Source organism: Callithrix jacchus, chromosome 8, assembly GCF_049354715.1.
Source record: "Callithrix jacchus isolate 240 chromosome 8, calJac240_pri, whole genome shotgun sequence".
Lineage (NCBI taxonomy): Eukaryota > Metazoa > Chordata > Mammalia > Primates > Cebidae > Callithrix > Callithrix jacchus.
The window spans coordinates 107561703-107579434 of record NC_133509.1 but is presented as its reverse complement, the minus strand read 5'-3'; the positions used below and the strand labels follow the sequence as shown (position 1 = coordinate 107579434).

General features: G+C 45.8%; 1 protein-coding gene and 1 long non-coding RNA gene across 14 annotated transcripts in view; one reads left to right on the top strand and one right to left on the bottom strand.

The window, feature by feature from the left end:
* DPF3 (double PHD fingers 3) overlaps positions 1-17732 on the top strand; it is a 289593-nt gene that overhangs the window by 229239 nt on the left and 42622 nt on the right. For 2 of the 12 annotated variants that reach the window (XR_013521363.1, XR_004729995.3), the window contains exons 10-11: positions 3679-3734; positions 3919-5509. The exons of 5 other annotated variants lie outside the window; for them this stretch is intronic. The gene's annotated coding sequence lies outside the window, so the exon portion shown is untranslated. Of the gene's footprint in view, positions 1-3678; positions 5510-17732 lie in introns of those variants that run through there. 5 more of the 12 variants (XR_013521361.1, XR_004729994.3, XR_008474472.2 and 2 more) reach the window with 3 other exon arrangements.
* On the bottom strand, positions 1239-3207 carry LOC118144979 (uncharacterized). 2 transcript variants are annotated; one of them, XR_004729998.3, is made up of 3 exons: positions 2871-3207; positions 1984-2059; positions 1239-1430 (listed from the first exon to the last, which is right to left on the bottom strand). It is a non-coding gene; the product is annotated as an uncharacterized LOC118144979 (long non-coding RNA). The 2 variants fall into 2 exon arrangements; XR_004729997.3 differs by having other exon boundaries at positions 2970-3207.

The following is a 17732-nucleotide window of genomic DNA, read 5'->3' as shown; positions in this document are numbered from 1 at the left end:
GTGGGGGGTAAAGGTGGCAGGGAGTGAACATTTTGGGCATGTTTTGGTCACAAGCCCAGTTGCTTCTAAAAAAAAAACTTTGAATTATGTAATATTGTTGTGTTCAATAAAAGTGATTTCTGATTACTCAAATAACAGTATAGGAAAAGCCATTCTGCTTGATTGATTTGCAAAATAAATGAGAATGATGGAAGAGTCCTGTTAGAACCGAATTATTAACTAAAAAACACTGAAAATTAGGTTTTCAAAGTATCTTATCACTGGCACCCAACCAGTAACTAAGACTTTTTGGAAAAAATTACTTTTGAAATAATTTTACACTTACAAAAAACTTAACGAAGGTTAGACCAAGCATTCCCATATGTCCTTCACCCAGATTCTTCAAATAACCACAGCACAGTGATCACAACCAGGAAATTAACATCGATGCAATACCAGAACTGACAGACTGTATTCAAATTCTGCCAATTGTCTCACTAACATCCTTTTTCTGGTTCAGGATCCCATCCGGGATCACAGGTTGTCATGTGCTCTTACCAGCCTTTGAAATAGTACCACAATCTTGCTTTTCACAACCTTGATACTGGCTAGTATTTCATAGAAAGCCATTCACTTCTGGCTTGTATGTTGTTTTTCTTTTTTTTTTGAGACAGAGTCTTGCTCTGTCTCCAGGCACCAGGCTGGAGTGCAGTGGAGCAATCTTGGCTCACTGCAAACTCTGCTTCCTGGGTTCAAGCAATTCTGCCTCAGCCTCCTGAGTAGCTGGGACTGCAGGCATGAGCCACCACACCCAGCAAATTTTTCTATTTTAGTAGAGATGGGGTTTTACCATGTTGGTCAGGATGGTCTTGATCTTTTAACCTTGTGATCCGCCCGCCTCGGCCTCCCAGAGTGCTGGAATTACAGGCGTGAGCCACTGTGGCCGGCCCTGTATGTTATTTCTCTAATGACTACACTGAAGTTGTACGTTTTGGTTAGAATACCGTAGAAATGACGTTGTCTCCTTCTCAGTGCATTACATCAGGAGGTATGTGATTGATGTACCCCATTACTGGTGACTCAGACATTTGGCCTTGCAGCTGAGATTTCAGGCTAGTCTGTTTACAGACCTTGGATGATAACATTTTCATTCAGATATACTTTGGTTCATTTGGTAACTAGGGACTGAGTAATAACAGTATTCATGCCACTGCTGAGCACTGTGAAGGACGGGATCAAATTAGACATGGGGCCAGGAATTTATCAGCCATTGGATTTATTTTGTGACCTAGTGGATCAGACTAGAAATTCACAATGGTTAAAATCGTGTGAGAGCTGTCATGGGATAGTTTGTGATTATTTTTGCCAAGGATCTCAGTAGACAAGAAGATTGTCTTGGAGGAAGCCATCTAGATCAACAAAGAGCTCCAGACTGACTGTTGCTGTTGAATCTGTAGGCAAGAATGTCTATTGTCAGCGAGAAGGGAGATCATATTTGAACAAAAAGCAAAACTGGGAATCACAACCTGACCCATGTAAAATGGCAAAAATCACCGTTTGAAAACCCGCCTAAGTACCATTCCATAGCAATTTGTTTCTGCTGCTCTTGTGGTTATCGCAACACACCATGTTTGTTTGCAGTCCTTCTCAAACAGATGGCGTGTTCCTTGAGGGCAAAGGTGATCTCACTCATGTCCCCCAGACAGTGCCTGACACGGGTGTGCCATAATTATTTGTTGAAATACACCGAGAACTGAATTGTTTCTGAGCTAATTAGTGGAAGTCTTACTAAATCTCACTCTATACATAGTGGATGCTTAATAAATATTGTTGACAGAAAGATTGGAGAAGTCGTCTTTGGACACAGCATCCATTGGTTGAGTCAGATGGGGCAGGCGGGAGCCAGGAGGTGTTGAGGTGGTGAGGGGTAAAGGAGGGAAATGGGGGATGTCAGGACAGGGGTGGGGAGGGGTTGGCCACATGTGGAGGGGTAGAAAACGATACCTTTTTGCAGGGGATTGAGAGCAGGAGTCTAAGAACATAGCTGCACATTTTTCCATTTTTGTGGCCTGCAGTTGACCTAGCCGGAGGAAACAAAAGAGAAAATGGGGTGTTAGGAGTGCAAAGTTGGGAACTCACCCACGATCTTCTAGGTGGCTTAAATGGGGCAAAAGAAAAATATGTTTGTGTACTGGGGGGTCAGGGGTGGAAATCTGAGGAAACTTAAAGTGCATGGTTGTATGCTTATGAGACAGACTCACTACAGAGTGGCAGGTAACATCTGATCAGAGGGTCAGGGTATTGGGAGAGGGACAGAAAGACTCCTGGCAAGGAGTGAAATTTTGACAGGTGCTCAAGGAGAGAAAATCCGCAGGCATTCTGTAGGAGGTCCCAGGGAAGGCCACTTGGGTTTGATCACCCAAGGGAAGGGGTTAGAGACAGGTGGGACAACAAAGAGCATGAGGGAAGAGGGCGCTCACCAGCAAAGTGGATCAGAAAGGGAGACAGTGGGGTGGGATGGGGTAGAGGCAAGGAACAGGAGCAGGTGTAGAGGGAGGACTCAGTCAAGGAGGAAAGCTGGATGGATGGAGTCTCAGCTTTGGAAGAGCATCTAATCCAGGCTTGTGCACCTGGCCAGTGAATGACACCATGGGTACCAGGAGAGATGGGGCAGGGGAGGGGGCTTTCAGCTTGAAAGAGGCTGAGCTGCTCATTTGCTTTTGAGCTTTCTTCCCTGCTGGCTTGGCCATTTTCCATTTAGGTCCATCCTCTCTCTCTTCCCTCCCTCATCACTCAGCTTAATGTGACCTGGGCACTGTTGGGGCACCCATTTCTGCCTTCAGAAACTGCTTCTGGGGTGAAATGTGAGAGTTCTTGGTCTTATTGCTTACTCCGTTACATCCACTGCTTTGTTCCAAAGAGCAAAATGGCAGATTTCATTTCAGTTGGAAGCAAAAGCTATGCTTGGCTGTCCAGGCTAAAGGGCCCACCTGGTGTGAACCAGCACCTGCAGGTTCTAAGGCTGATAAAGGGATCACTGGATTAGTGGAGGACTGGAGCAGATCTCTTGGTTGGGGTCTCTCTTCGAGTAATTCCGACACACCCGAATCACTGGGGCAGGGTTGGAGGTGAGTGTGTGTGCTTGTGAAGGAAGCAGTGTCCTTTTGGACTTGTTAGGCCAAGTGGGGCATCTGATGGGGTTTTCTGTGGCCGAATTGGTTCTATCCCATAGAACTACTTGTTTCTACTTGGATCACAGGGAGAGAGATGACATCATAAAGGTCCTTTCTGGGATGTTTTAACTGTGGAAAGATTCAGTTTGTTTGGTTTCCAAGTGGAAGGACAACTTTTTTTTTTTTTTTTTTGGTGAACACCCAGTTCTGCCTGCTACACCACCTGGAAATTGAAAATCCAGCTGTGTTCTCTCTGCCTCTGGCTCAGTAGCAACTGACCTGCCCTGTCCTGGCTGATCTCGTGCTGCTGACGTTCAAGGCACTGGACACACTAGCCTGATTTTTGTTGCACCTGGCCTAGCCATATTAGCTTGGCGATTCGTTGGTGGTTTTCTTTCTTTCTTTCTTTCTTTTTTTAAAAATTCATTTCATTTCTGTCACCCCCTTAGTTTTAATCTTTCTTTTTTAGGTAGTTGTTCCATGCTGTTGTTTTTTGTTTTATCTTTCATTGCCTTTCCCTCTGCAGTCAACACTGTGACCTGGGGACTCCAGCATCCTTCAAGCAAGCCATTTCTGAAGAAGGTGAAAAGAAGCCAGGATGATTGGCTCCTCCTCCTCCTCCTCCTCCTCCTCCTCCTCCTCCTCCTCCTCCTCCCCCTCCCCCTCCCCCTCCTCCTCCTCCTTCTCCTCCTCCTCCTCCTCATCCTCCTCCTCCTCCTCTTCTTCCTCTTCCCTTGTCCAGCCCCCTCCTGTGCGTGTGTTTCAGAAAAAACAGGAGCCAACACGGAAGTGGAAAATCCTGCGGCGCAACTCAGCTCAGCTCAGCTCACAGACGCCTCGGGAATGGCCTCCGTTTGTGCAATAAGAAGATTTTTTTTTTTTCTTTTTAAAATTCTTCATTACATTTTCTTTGATTGTCTGTGAGAAAGTACCCAGGTCAGCCTGGAATTGCTCTACAATAGAAATAACTGAACACAAACAAACTGACGGAAAAAAGAGTTAACTATTTTATTTATTTCAATATTTCAAAGGAAAAAGTGCTGGCATTGCACAGTATTTTTGTTGAAAGTACCTCCTACTTCAAACGTTAAACACAATTTGTGAAGACATGAAATCATAAGAGTATTTACTGTAAAAATAAAAGACTGCATATTAACTCTAAAGAAAAATACCCCACATTTTTAATAAGAAAATAAAGATCAACTCTGCTCTCTTGGGCTTTTTAAAAAGCCATTCATGTATGTGCTTTAGGTATTTTTATTTCTGCGAGTTGGATGTGGTAAGTGAGGAGTGATCAGTTTTTTTTCCCTTCCTTCAAAAGCCTATTGAAAATGTTGGTGATGTTAAATGATTGTGTGTTAAGACTTGACTGAAATAACGTAGCCACAAATCAGCAGTTTCCCCTACCCTCACTGCCCCCACAGCCCAGGCAAACCCCTTTTATCTGAATGTCAGAAGCAGCCTGACTCCTGGTTATCATGTCTGATGAGGTCTAGCTCAGAAAGGAATTCCATCTAGTGATGGAATATATCCCCTCAAGTTCAATAGATTCAAACACAGAGAGCTTTGTTTAAAATAATGCAGTGAAAAAAAAATAGCAAAAATAAAAGCATCAGCTAAGATGATATTAGTTCAGTCACCTAACAACTCCTAGAAGAGATGAGCAAAGAGAACCTTCTGCTGAACTGGCTTCTGGGACCTCAGCTTCCAGAGCTGTCCCCAAGGGCTAGGAAAGCCAGCCTGAAGGACGGGAACCTCGAATTCAGTTGCTGGTTGGGGCCACGGAAGAAGGCGAGTATACTAACACGGCCCTTTCTGGTCATCGGCGGAAGTGGGCATTCTGGCCGATGGGATGTATCTCAGTGTTGTGTCTGGGCCCAGCAAAGGTGCAGGGCTGACTGGATGAGCCACTGGGTTCTACCCGCAGGCTCCTCGCTGTACTGGACCTTCACACAGCCATGCTGTTGGGTTTCCCTCCCTTGTAAGCAGAGTCATAATCTAACACACAAGCAGAGGTCCTTGAGTCACAGTGTTACTAAAATCTCTTGCCTCAGACAGGGGAGGGTGGGTGGGCACAGACTTCCTGCCAGTCCCTTCAGGTTTCCTGTTCAAAGCCAGTCCTGGTGGTGGAGGGGATCACCGAGAGTGTCTATATCATTTTGTAGCCCTTTTCTCTGACGTTTTCTGGTAGAAAATGTCCCTTGTCAAAATGCTAATAATGATCATAATAATCTGCTTTCCAACCAACTCCCACAAGTGACAACCTGTGTAGAATTGTGATAAAGGTTTGCATAATGTAGGGTTTGTACCAAGTGTGTGTAAGTTTCTGTTAAATAAAAGCCTGTTTCCAATGCTCCTATAGCATCTCTGTAAAATTTGCTTGACCACCCAAGCTCATCCTGCATGAGTTCACTTTCACACTGTCATGCGGCAGGGACTCCTGAGATGATTCTTCCACTTGCATGCCAAGATTTATTGAACCTTGTTTTACTTACAAGCACAGTCTAGAAGTGCAGTTGCCACTGGCTTGGCTGACAGATGGTGGCCTGTAAAACGAACAATGCCCAGGGTTGGTGCCAGTGTTCGTTCTCTGAGCCCAGGGTTGCTGTCACCCACTCCCCCATCACCATCACCATCACCATCCTCATCCTCTCCGTGGCCAAAACAGATGGATTGAAAGCCTGATTATGTGTACAGACTTGGTATACCTATCCAGTGTTGCTGTCACACCTGTGCCAAGAACAGACGTTTTGCACAAAAGTGCAAGATGTAGTGTGTGCTTAGAATAGGTAGGAAGTTAAGGTTTTCATTGCCTGAAATGAGCTGTTGGTGTAGCCCCCCCCAAGCTGCCGGTTGGTGCAGCTGTAAGCTGGACCCCCCAGGGTAGGCTTTCCTTGAGCGTGAATATGGACCCTCTTATCTGATGGGTCCTCCAGGTCAGGCAGAACCAGGGCAGCATGTCAGGCCAGGTCTTGACCTTTGAACATTGCCGGCCCCCAGTGGGGCCAAGTGGAGAGGAACATGACATTGTAATGCTGCTGCTAGTGTACTTCTATTTTTCATTAGACTGAACATCACCTTATGACTCACATTGTGAACTTCGTAAGTTTTCCTAGCCGTAAAAAGAAAGGCCCATATCAACATGGTGCCCTCCTTAGGTTTTTTTTTCCCCCTCTTTTATCCTGCTGAAGTATGCATCATATGAAATTTACCTTTCTAACCACTTTTAAGATACAGTTCTGTATTAAGTACGTTTACATTTTTGTTCAACCATTGCCACCATCCATCTCTAGGACTTTTCATCTTCTCCAACTGAAACTCTGTACCCTTTCAACACATACTCCCCATTCCCTCCTGCCCAGCTCCTGGCACTCACCATTCTACTTTCTGTCCCTCTGACTCCTCTAAATACCTTGTGTAAATGGAATAATATAGCATTTGTCCTTTTGTTACTGACTTATTTCATTTAGTGTAGTATCTTCAAGGATCATTTATATAGATGTGTGAAACTTTCTTTACTTTTGAAGGCTAAATAGTATTTCATTGTATATATAAACCACATTTAGTTTATCCATTTATCTTTTGATGAACACAGAGTAGAAATGAAGTTTCACATATTTATTACACATCACCCACTTCCGATAGTGACTCCAAATTTGAGACATTAGGCTCAATTCAGAAGTCACCTAAGGGATTAACTATCTTCTTCCGTGGGAAGTGATTGCACCCTTTAATTTACTCCCTAGAAAAGATCTGATTCTGAGTCAAGTGCTTTCTACCTAGAATGTGTCTTTCCTTGTGACTTAGGCTTTCTTTGCAGATACTGCCTTTGGGCTGCTTACAGTGGCTGAGAGGTCTGGCATGAAGTTGTTCTATCAATGTAAATAATTAAGAATAGAGGAGATCCAGGATCACCAAATGTCCAGAATGAAGGGTCATGAGGACAGGGACTGAGTTTTTCAAGTGTCTGATAATTGGTTGTTGGCCAATAATGCTTTCTGTCTGTAGATGGTCACTGATCAAGAGGGAGGGCAAAAGTATACACATGGTATGAATGAAAAAGAGAGAAAGAAATTATGTTCCTCATCCACTTGGAAACATTTAGTTACCATAGATGGTTAGCTCTGGGGTTGAAAATTAGATGCTGACCAAGCAGGTATCTTTGGTGAGTGAAGCAGGGCAGGTGTGACAAAAATGACAGTGCCAGGGAGATGTGGAACAGCCCTTGAGGCTCAGCCTCAGGTCGCAGGGAGACAACAGGAGTGGTAGGGAATGTCTCCAGCCAGGAAGCCCCTATGCTTCCAATGGGGCAGCTGTGACTCAAGGGATGCAGCCTGCAGGAGGTGGGCCCGGGGTTCCCAGGTCTTCTGCTTTTTCGAGAGAGGTCACAATTCAAACATTTTGATGAGATCTCCCTATTTTTTGGTGTTGGTAGTAAATGAAAAATGAAAACTGAAAATTGGCTTTGAGTTTCCTAACTGAACATGACCGTGTGCCTACCAGGCACACTTGGATGGCTTTGGGGCAGCTTTTCCCAAGGGCTGCCGGTCTGGGTAAGGTGGAAGCTGAGGTTGGAATGCCTTGTGTGGATTCTCCTAACAGAAGATCCTTGTCTTAATTTGTGGATGCCTCTAGTGGTATCCTGACTTAGGGTTGTTATGTGGTGGAGATGGGTCCCTGGGTTGGTCTCCGGATGAAGCTAGGTTATTACTCAGCACGTGTTAGGGATGATTCAGGATATGGCTCTACCAGAAAACATTCCTCCTTCCATTTTCTTTTCCTCTGCTTCCTGAGTAGCTGGGATTACAGGTGCATGCCACCACGCCCGGCTGATTTTTTGTAATTTTAGTAGAAACAGGGTTTCACCATGTTAGCTAGGCTGGTCTCGAACTCCTGACTTCAGGTGATCTGCCCACCTCAGCCTCCCAAAGTGCTGGGATTGCAGGCATGAGCCACCGAGCCCAGCCCTAATTCACTTTATTCTTTTTTTTTTTGAGACGGAGTTTCGCTCTTGTGACCCAGGCTGGAGTGCAATGGTGCGATCTCGGCTCACCGCAACCTCCGCCTCCTGGGTTCAGGCCATTCTCTTGCCTCAGCCTCCTGAGTAGCTGGGATTACAGGCACACACCACCATGCCCAGCTAATTTTTTGTATTTTTAGTAGAGACGGGGTTTCACCATGTTGACCTGGATGGTCTCGATCTCTTCACCTTGTGATCCACCCACCTCAGCCTCCCAAAGTGCTGGGATTACAGGCGTGAGCCACCGCACCCGGCCCACTTTATTCTTATTGATGACCCGTTGTCTATCACATCACATTCCTTTTACCCTTCTTTTCTATGAAACCCAAATCATACCATGTAACTAGAACCATAGTCGAGTTTTATTGTATCCCTAAATCAGCAATTTCAGAACTTCCTTTGATTAAAAAGTAATCCTTCCAGAATTTTAATTTAATCTTTTAAGTATTTTGTGTATAGATGTTACAGATTTTTTAAATGAAATTTTTTTGTGGGTACATAGTAGGTATAGGTATTTATGGGGTACATGAGAAGTTTTGATTCAGGCACACAGTGTGAACATAAGCACATCGTGGAGAATGGGGTTTCCAGCCCCTCAGGCATTTTCCCTTTTGTTATGAACAATCTGATTATATTCTTACATTATTTTAAAATATACCTTTAAGCTACCACTGTCTATAGTCACCCTACTGTGCCATCGGATAGTATTTTATATTTTATATGCATCTCATTTCAGAGTATACTTTGTAAGAGAGTTAGGCTTGCTTTTAATTATGCAACCACTACTCGCTTGGCTCAGGGTTGTTTTCTGGTTTTGTTTTCTTTTGTTGGGTTGGAGAGGAGGTTATTCTGAATAAGCAATTTATTTTCCTTATCATTTATAATGGCGATCAGCAAACTTCTCTCCTGTAACATGCCAGATAGTAAATATTTAAGGCTTCGTAAGCCAGACATCTGTCACAACTACTCAGCTCCGGGGTGAAGCATGAAAACGGCTGTAGAAGATATGTACAGGAATGGGCGTGGCTGTGTTCCAATAAAACTTTATTTACAAAAATAAGCAGTTGGCCAGATTTGGCCCATAAGGCATAGTTTGCTGATCCCTAATTTAAAAATAGGGAGTATTGCACTGCTTAGTTGAGGGGTAGGCGGTTGTGGTAACAGGGTGTTTTCTAAGCCTCAGGACTAAGGAAAGATAATTTCACGTTACCAGGTAAAAGGCTACTGATGCATTTCATGATCAGTACTGTAAGCTGTTTCAAGGCCAAATGCAAAAAGTGTTTCACAGCCAGTAAAATCTCACCACAAGAATTTGGAAAGCTCTTTACTAGTTTTTCTAGTTTTGGGACAGAGTCCAAACTGCAGTAGTGCAATGTTTACCAGAAGTGTCTATGAATAATGCAGCCATGCATAACAGTGACTCTCTGTTATGGACATGATGACTGATATTATTCATCTCCAGCAACTTGGGTCTTATGAGTCAAGTGAACATAGGTGGTAGAGTTTCACCTATATGAGACAAATGATAGGGGACACTGAGAGTGGGGTCCAACTTGGGAGATGCGGATTTGTTGCAGTTAAAAAAATGGTCTCTTTGTGGTGAGCACAGATTCTTTAATGGCTGTGGTTCCTTAAAGTAGTTAATTATGGGATGTTGAGGATATTGTTAAGATGTATTTATTCCTAAGTACTCAGATTTTTCATATTCAGAATCACACTTCCTTAATTTCTTACTTCACCTCCCAAAACAACCGATGAAAAAACATGTTCTTCCTTGGATGGTGGAGATTACTGATACCAGACCTACTACTGAATTGAAACCTTCTTACTAGTTGCACATGGAAGTATCAATGAGCTAGTTATGTAGGTGGTAGTGGTCAAGTTAAGTTTATTGAAGGGATGCTCTTTAGTGGATATTCCATTGTGCTGAGAGGATCAGTGACTTTCAGACCTCAGGATAACTTTCAGTGGGGTTTATTTCTAAGTTTCCCCAGTTATCTTCAAGTTTCCTGAAAAGGGGCAGTGTTTTGGATAAGCATGTTAAATATCTGCTTCATTTTCTCCAAGCTCTACCCCGTGATCACATATGAAGCCACCCAGAAGTTAGTTTTCAGGCGTAGACTAGGAGGAGAAAGAGTCTTCAGACTAAAAGCTAGAAAATGCTCTGCTTTGTATTTTACTAAATACGGTGTGAGCAGCACACACCTTTTGGTTACCTGATCTTTTTTACACCAGACTGGGAAACCCTGTCTTGAGAGGTGATGACAGTGGTCATCAGTGGTTTAGCATCAATCTGCTTGACTGGATTATGCTGATTGTATTCTTAGCCATCACCTGGCAAGGCACAATTGTAGCCGAGACAGATCTGGAAGTCCTGGTAGAACTCAAGGTGGAGGAGTGTCGTGTGGTTTACTGTTAAGAAAGCGTCATAAGCAGGCTGTGTTAAACGGGGAGTGATGTGGAAGTCTGGGAAGCGATGCTCCAGCTCTAATGTTTGACACCACGGTATTTGAATTAGCTGAAAAAGACTGTGGGAAATCCAAAAAGTACAGAAAAGCTTGTTAACGATGTGTTTAGCAGGATGAACAGTAAGCCCTTTGAGGAAAGGTTTGTGGATTTGGGGTTGTTTAACTTGGGGAAGAGAATCAGGGCCCACTTAATAGCTGTTATTATGTGTATCACTGAGATAAAGGCACTGACCAGTTACATTTGGTGTCCGGGGAGCACAGGAGAAACACCCTAGTGCCTAAAACAAATAGACAAGCAGTTCTTTTGACACCAAGAATTTTAGACTGTCAAGGTGGATGGATGGGGAACTCACTGACAGCCAAGCATTTCTCTTGCATAGAGTTGAGGGCATGGGCTAGATGGCCTCTTGGGGTCCCCATCTAGCTCTGTAATGAGCTAGATGGATTCACATTATAGATGGATTCACCTGGAAGAGCTGGTGCCTAACTCACCACCAGGGAGTGGAGAGACGTGGAGAAAGTTAGTTTCACGGATATGTATTATAGTCACTAACTAAAATTACATTTCCAGGCATGTTTCTATTCATGCTGAAGCAAGGTCTCAAGCCTTTTGTTGACTTCCGTTATTTTGGTAGCATGAGACACCAGCTGAAAAGTGAATGCAGTGGCAAGAGACATTTTCTTCCAGAGAAATGCCAAGTATGTGAACAAAGAACAGTGAGAAGAAACTGTAAGGACAGTAAGGTCAAAAGGCCACCAGGTGAAAATGGTTCTGCTGAAACTCCATTTGAGTTTCACTCCACTTTTCATATCACTGGACCCACCACATCCAACATCATCCTCAGTGCATCGATTTCATAATTGCTCATAGGACGTGGATATTCTCAGCATGATTTTTGTTGAATGACCTCACTAATATTCATGGTTATCTACTCTATTCTCTCCAATCTGAGGAGGAAAAGTCTTATTAGAAGACAAATTTAATTATATATACAATTATATTTATGTATGTTACATATATAGATAAATGACAAGAATTCTACTTGGGAAAAGAAGTGATCAGCATTCTTTCTAAATACTTATGAAAAGAACTCCTTCAGAAAAATTTTGCTGTGTGTTTCATTTGAAAAAGTAGCAAGGATTGTACCACATTTAGCACGTGAAGTGAACTTTCTGTGGACCATGAATATAACTGAGTTTGAGGATAGAGATGAGTCGTATAGGAAAGAATGAGGTATGAATTACCAGCATGAACATTTATGCTGAAACTTCTGCTTGGCTGAGTGATGGGCACAGAGAGACTGGCAGTTTGTAATCCTGAAAACTTCTGTAGCTAAAAGAGATTGTTTTACCCTCCATAGATCTCAACCTTTTGTCCATGATTGAAAAACTAGATCGATGTGTTTTGACGGCATGCTGTTACTTTGTATAATGACCCTCCAGTTACTGGTTTGCTATATGCTACTGATCAAGGAATCAAACCTTTACCGAATGTCTTGTGTTGCAGTAATGTGCTAGGTTCCGCAAGACATGAAAGAGAAGCAAAGGGGAACTAGAATAAATTTTGGGGGGTTACTCTCTATGCATGAGGTACTGAGTCTAGGCTTTTTATAGATATTAGCTTGTTAAAGCCACGTAACAGCCCTTTGAGATTAAGATTATTATTCCTGTTTTACAGAGATGGAAATTGAGGCGAAGGGAATTTGAGTTGACAAAGGCAGTAGTGATTCCTGGTGGTCTGATTTTTCTGGTCAAGGATTTTTCTGCCTCTAAAACCTTCTCCACTGTGTAAGATACCTTTTCTGTTCTGGAGGAGGAGAAACAGGTGGTTAACATGTTATTCAAGACAAGACCGTTTATAATTAAGTGCCAACTTGGTGGAAAGTGTGAGTGCCAGGTAGGCTCAGGAAACGGAGTTACCAGTGCACGTTGGGGTAGCAGGGGAAGGATAGAAAGAGGCACAGAGTTGGGGTAGACAAACAGAAGGCAGACCCCCAAAGTAAGAGTGGGAAGTACCTGAGCAAAAGCTCTGACATGAGTGGGTCCAGGAGGCTTAGAGCCAGAGCAGAGATGAACCTGAATGAAGTGGAAGGAAGATCTCAGGCTGTCGGGGGGAGTCACAGGCATGTTACTAATATCCACACTGTTTTGGGAGCTTGATTCACAAGGGCATTAGGGCACAGTAAGAAGGAGGAGGCCGGCCATGAGCTCTTGAGCAGGATGCATGTGATGTGTGGGATGACTGTGTGAGGACAGTTGAACTGGGCATGTCAACCTTCCCCCACCAGGTTGCCTCTGATCCTGTTGTGATTGTAGGATACTAGACCTTGTGGGGAAAAGAAGTGATCAGTACCCCTTCTAGATGTAGATGTCATAAGAGAACCCCAGTTTCTCCCGTCGTCTGGGTGATACTTACCCAACTGATAAAATGTTCAAAGCACGGCTGGGTGCAGTGGCTCATGCCTGTAATCCCAGCACTTTGGGAGGCCAAGGCGGGTGGATCACCTGAGGTCAGGAGTTTGAGACCAGCCTGGCCAACATGGTGAAACCCTGTCTCTACTAAAAATACAACAATTAGCTGGGCATGGTGGTGGGCGCCTGTAATCCCAGCTACTTGGGAGGCTGAAGCAGGAGAATCGCTTGAACCCAGGAGGCAGAGATTGCGGTGAGCCATTGTGCTCCAGCCTGGGCAACAAGAGAGAAACTTCATCTCAAAAAAAAAAGTTCAAAGTGCTAAGTGTCAATTCCATGGGCATTTCCCATGAGTTATTATTTTGAAACCAGATAAACTGCAGTTTTACTACCTGCTGGGTGATAATGCATTTGGAAGGAGGGTGGGGTATCCTGAGAGGCTGGCTGGCTCCAGAAAGCTTTGTTTCTGAGAGGCCAATTGAATTTGGGATCAAAATCTATAATTGTTTTCTTAGTCAAGTTGGAAAAGGGTTTATTTGAAAAAGCGCCCTCTATCTAGACTGATAGGTCACTGAATGTGGTGTGAGGAAAAGAGAGGAAACCTGGCTGAGATGCTGGCTGTGACGCTCCTTGGGGTCTGACCCTCAGCTGATTGACTTCTTGGAGGACCTGAGAAGGGCTGGCTTGCAAGCCCTGAGTCCTGGCTTCCATTTCCATCACCAGTTCTCTTCTCTCTTCACTTCACCTTGTCGGTGGGCCCCTGAGGCCGAAAGAGGTGCAGCCATGTGTGAGGAGTGTACATGGCGAGTCAGGGAATCTGAGCCATCTACTCCACAGTGCCCGGCATGGCCGGCCCTCCCTGACATGCTGAATAATCACCAGTACGCTCTCAGTGTAATCTTCCTAGCAGCCTTGTCAGAAGATATTGTCCCACTTAGCGGATGAGTAGACCAATTCTTGGAAGGGTTAAGTGACTTGGGCCAAAGCTATGCAGAAGCGATAGGGCCAGCCGGGACTCCAGGTCTTCATTCCGATGTTCGCGTTAGTGTTAGTTCGCGTTAGTAACACTGAGTGTTACTCACAATATCGTTCAGTGACAATTGTCTTGCTTAGGCCTGGCTGGAAGTGGCAGAGCCCCGGACTAAAAAGGTTATTTGACAGCATGGAATTGAAACCCACAACAGAAGAATACCCAATCTCCTCCTGAGGAAAGGAGAAACCATTGGAAGTGAGTGTCCACGCTGACCTCTCTTCCCCGCTCTGCCCACCCCTGCATCATGTGTATAGCACCTGAGCCTTGTACAGCGTGGTCTCACCCAACCCTTGCAAACTCCCTCTTCTGTTCATCTGCCTTCAGGTTGTAATGTTTATGTAGATCTGGTGCAGCCTGCATTCTGGGGCCCACTGTTAATTGTGCATTCAGGCAAATGGGGTAGTGTTCTGTTTTATGCACCCACCTATGTTACCTACATACTCGTTTGAAATTTCATGGCGTACTCTACAATAAAAGCCCCAGGTCTGCCTCTGAGGGCCATAATAGGGCTATTGCAGGCAGTCCTCTGAGTTGATTTTGCCTAGCAGAGGTTGAGAAGTTTGGCTCTAAAGGAAGTCTCTGCCTGCTAAATGGCCCAGGGAGAGAGACTGCCTCCATGCTTCTCCTGCCTTAGTTTCAGGAAACTCTGCAGCTTCCCCCACCAACCCCCTGCCACCATCCCTCTGGTCTCTGCTGTGCTAATCACAGCTCATTCTGGCTGCAAGCCTCATTTGGGGAAAGAGTGCTCCAGGACTCCCAAAATGTGAAGAGGGAAATTAAGGACAGTTGGCCAAATGAGTCAGCCCTCCACCACCAATGAGTCATGGGGACCACCCCACTCTCTAAGCCTGGGAAGCTTTGCGGGGAAGGCCCCTCTGCCTTGTTCAGGGCTCACTGGAAAAGACTTTCCCTGTGGGCTTTACCTTTGGAGCAGGTGGTGCTGGCTTTTATTCTGAGAGAAAGGGAACCAGGCTCACTGAGTGTCCATTCCATATTACCCCAGGTTCTCTAACCTCATTGCCCCTTATGTGACAATCCTGTGATTGTCCCCAGTCACGGGGGTGTTCCCATTTTATAGCTGGAGAGCTGAGGTCGAGAAAGTTTGACTTGCTCAGGATCAGGAAAATGCACATGTCTAGTAACAGAGTCCAGCCAGCCCCGGGGAGAACCCATCCTGGCTGTGAGTCTTGTTGCCCATTGGCTGGTCAGCAACGTGGGGTTACGCCAGTGTGTGAATGAGCCTGAGCTTCCCAGCAAGGGCAAGCTGGGTGGTTGCAAAGAGCCAGCTGCTCTGGCCAGTCTACCCCATGCTGGGCAGCTCTACGGGACCCTACCACGTGGCTGGCTGTGAGACTGTCAGGAGGGGAGCAAAAAACCCTCTCTCAGCCCCAGGCAGGACACTTTTCCTCTCCCCAGATTTCTTTGCCTCTTGTTACCCCATGTTAAGCCCACAGACATCATTTGGTTGTACCGCTTTAAAGGAGATTCCGTCACCAGCTTTGTAAATAACAAATACAACCTGGTATCAGTCAGATGGTCTTGAAAGTTCCCAGATGCCATTTTGGTGAGAATGTGACATTTAAAAAGTTACTCTCTTCTTCCATCCCCCTGTCTTCCTGCCTTACCTCCATTGCCCAAACACAGGAGTGCTTCCTAGAGAGGCTTCCTTTCTGTTAAAGCCTTTGGAGCTGTCTCTTTTGGAGACTTCTCCCTCCCAAGAGGCTGGGAAAAAGAGAGCTGGGTGCAGAGCAGACAGGGCCCAGGAATATTTTGGCTCTGGCTTCTGATGTGCATTCATCCTTCCGGAAGGCAGGGTCAGGGAGGGGTCAGTCGCTGGCTGAGGCCCCAGGGGCTGTTTGCTGTGGTGGTTGAACAGGAAGAAGGAGCAGCCCCGGAGCACAATGCCAAGATTCCAGACCCCCTGCCCGCCTCCATCCTGGGCTACCTCCCTCAGGGGCCAGGGCCATGCTGCAGAAAGACTTAGGAGACCTGGCTGCAGTTCCAGCTCTGCTGCCACCTGCTCCTGTGACCCTGAGCCAGTCACTTCACCTCTCAGGGGCTTGGTTTCCTCCTGCGTCTCAAGAAGGGGTTGGACTTGGTGGTCTCCAAGATTCACTCTGGTGCTGACAGTGTCTGAGTTGATCAAGTGAGGAACCTCGATAGTGTTATCCTCTTTAAGAAAGCTGCTTGCGTTTTAACTGGGGGGTTTTGGAAGTGTGGTTTTAAGGCACTGGGGCAACATCAGTGGTGGAAGTTTCAGCACTGTTCCCAGGGTCCGTGGAGGGGAGACGGCATTTTGTATACCTCTCATCCACACACGCTGATCCTGTCGTGGAGGGAGATACCTCTTTTGTCCTCTTAGTTTGCTCATACCTGTGACTCCCTCTGACCCCCTAGCTCCATCACCTTTTACCTCAAAGAGGCAGATGGAGAGGTGGCATGGTTGGAATTATAGGGGGCATCTGTGTGGATCCAGGGCACCTATGGGCTGTGCGTCTGCAGAGAGCCACTGGTCTCTCCCCTACCACCTCCGCTTTAAAGAGGTCACGGCCCTCATAGTGTGGCTATAAGGCTGGACCCACTCCAGATGAGGTTGTGCTGGCCACAGGTGCAGCCCTATCCTCAGCTGTTGGGTGCAGCGAAGAGACCCTAGAGCTTGTCTGACAGAGGAGGAAACAGACAGCAGAGAGCCATTGCCAAGATCCCCTGGCCCCCGGGGTGTGCTGGCCCGAGTCTCTGGAGTCCTAGCTGAGTGCAGCGTTCTCTCCCTAGTGGGGCTCCCTTCTTCAGCTGACCCCTTTATCCAGTCTCTGTTTTCCCCCTTTCCTTTCAGGGAGCTGATCAACTTCTCTGTCTTTTCTGCCTTTCCAGTTCTTCGCCTTTAATTCTGTGGGGATAGGGTTTGGAAGTGGCCTTGACCTGGTTTTGCCCTGGGGTCATTCAGGGAGTGCCTTTAATCCTGGAGCTTAGATTAGCTACCAGGGCTGGGATGAGCAGCCCCCCCACATCCCCAGGCCACCCTCTGGGTCCTCGTGTTTCCCTCAAGGGCAGCCTGGAGTTGGATGGGGTGGGAGGGTTGTGGGAAGAAAGCAGGACTTGAGCACAGGTGGGCAGGCGTCTATTGCCCCAGCTCTCTGGCAGGGAAGGCCACCGGATGGTCAGAGCCCAGTGCTCTCTGGAGTCTGCTCATCAGCCCCTTGGCCTCCTGTGTCAGCAGAAGGGTCTCTCCTCAGTGCTTGTTTCTTGTGGCCCAGCAGTGTAGTAGTTACTTGCATGGATGTTGGTTGGAGTAAGATATGGGTTTTCCTCTTGTCTCTGCCAGCAGCTGGCTGGGCTGTCTTGAGTGAATTACTCAGCTGTTCTGAGCTTCAGCTTCTTTGTCTGTAGAATGGGGACAATAATGCCTTCAGCTTCTTTGTCTATAAAATGGGGAGTCACAGATTATTATTTTTTATATATATTTCATTGCATTTTAGGTTTTGGGGTACATGTGAAGAACATGCAGGATTGTTGCATAGCTACATACCTGGCAATGTGGTTTGCTGCCTTCCTCCCCATCACCTATATCTGGCATTTCTCCCCATGCTATCCGTCCCCAACTCCCCACCCTCTGCTGTCCCTCCCCTAGTTCCCCCCAACAGACCCCA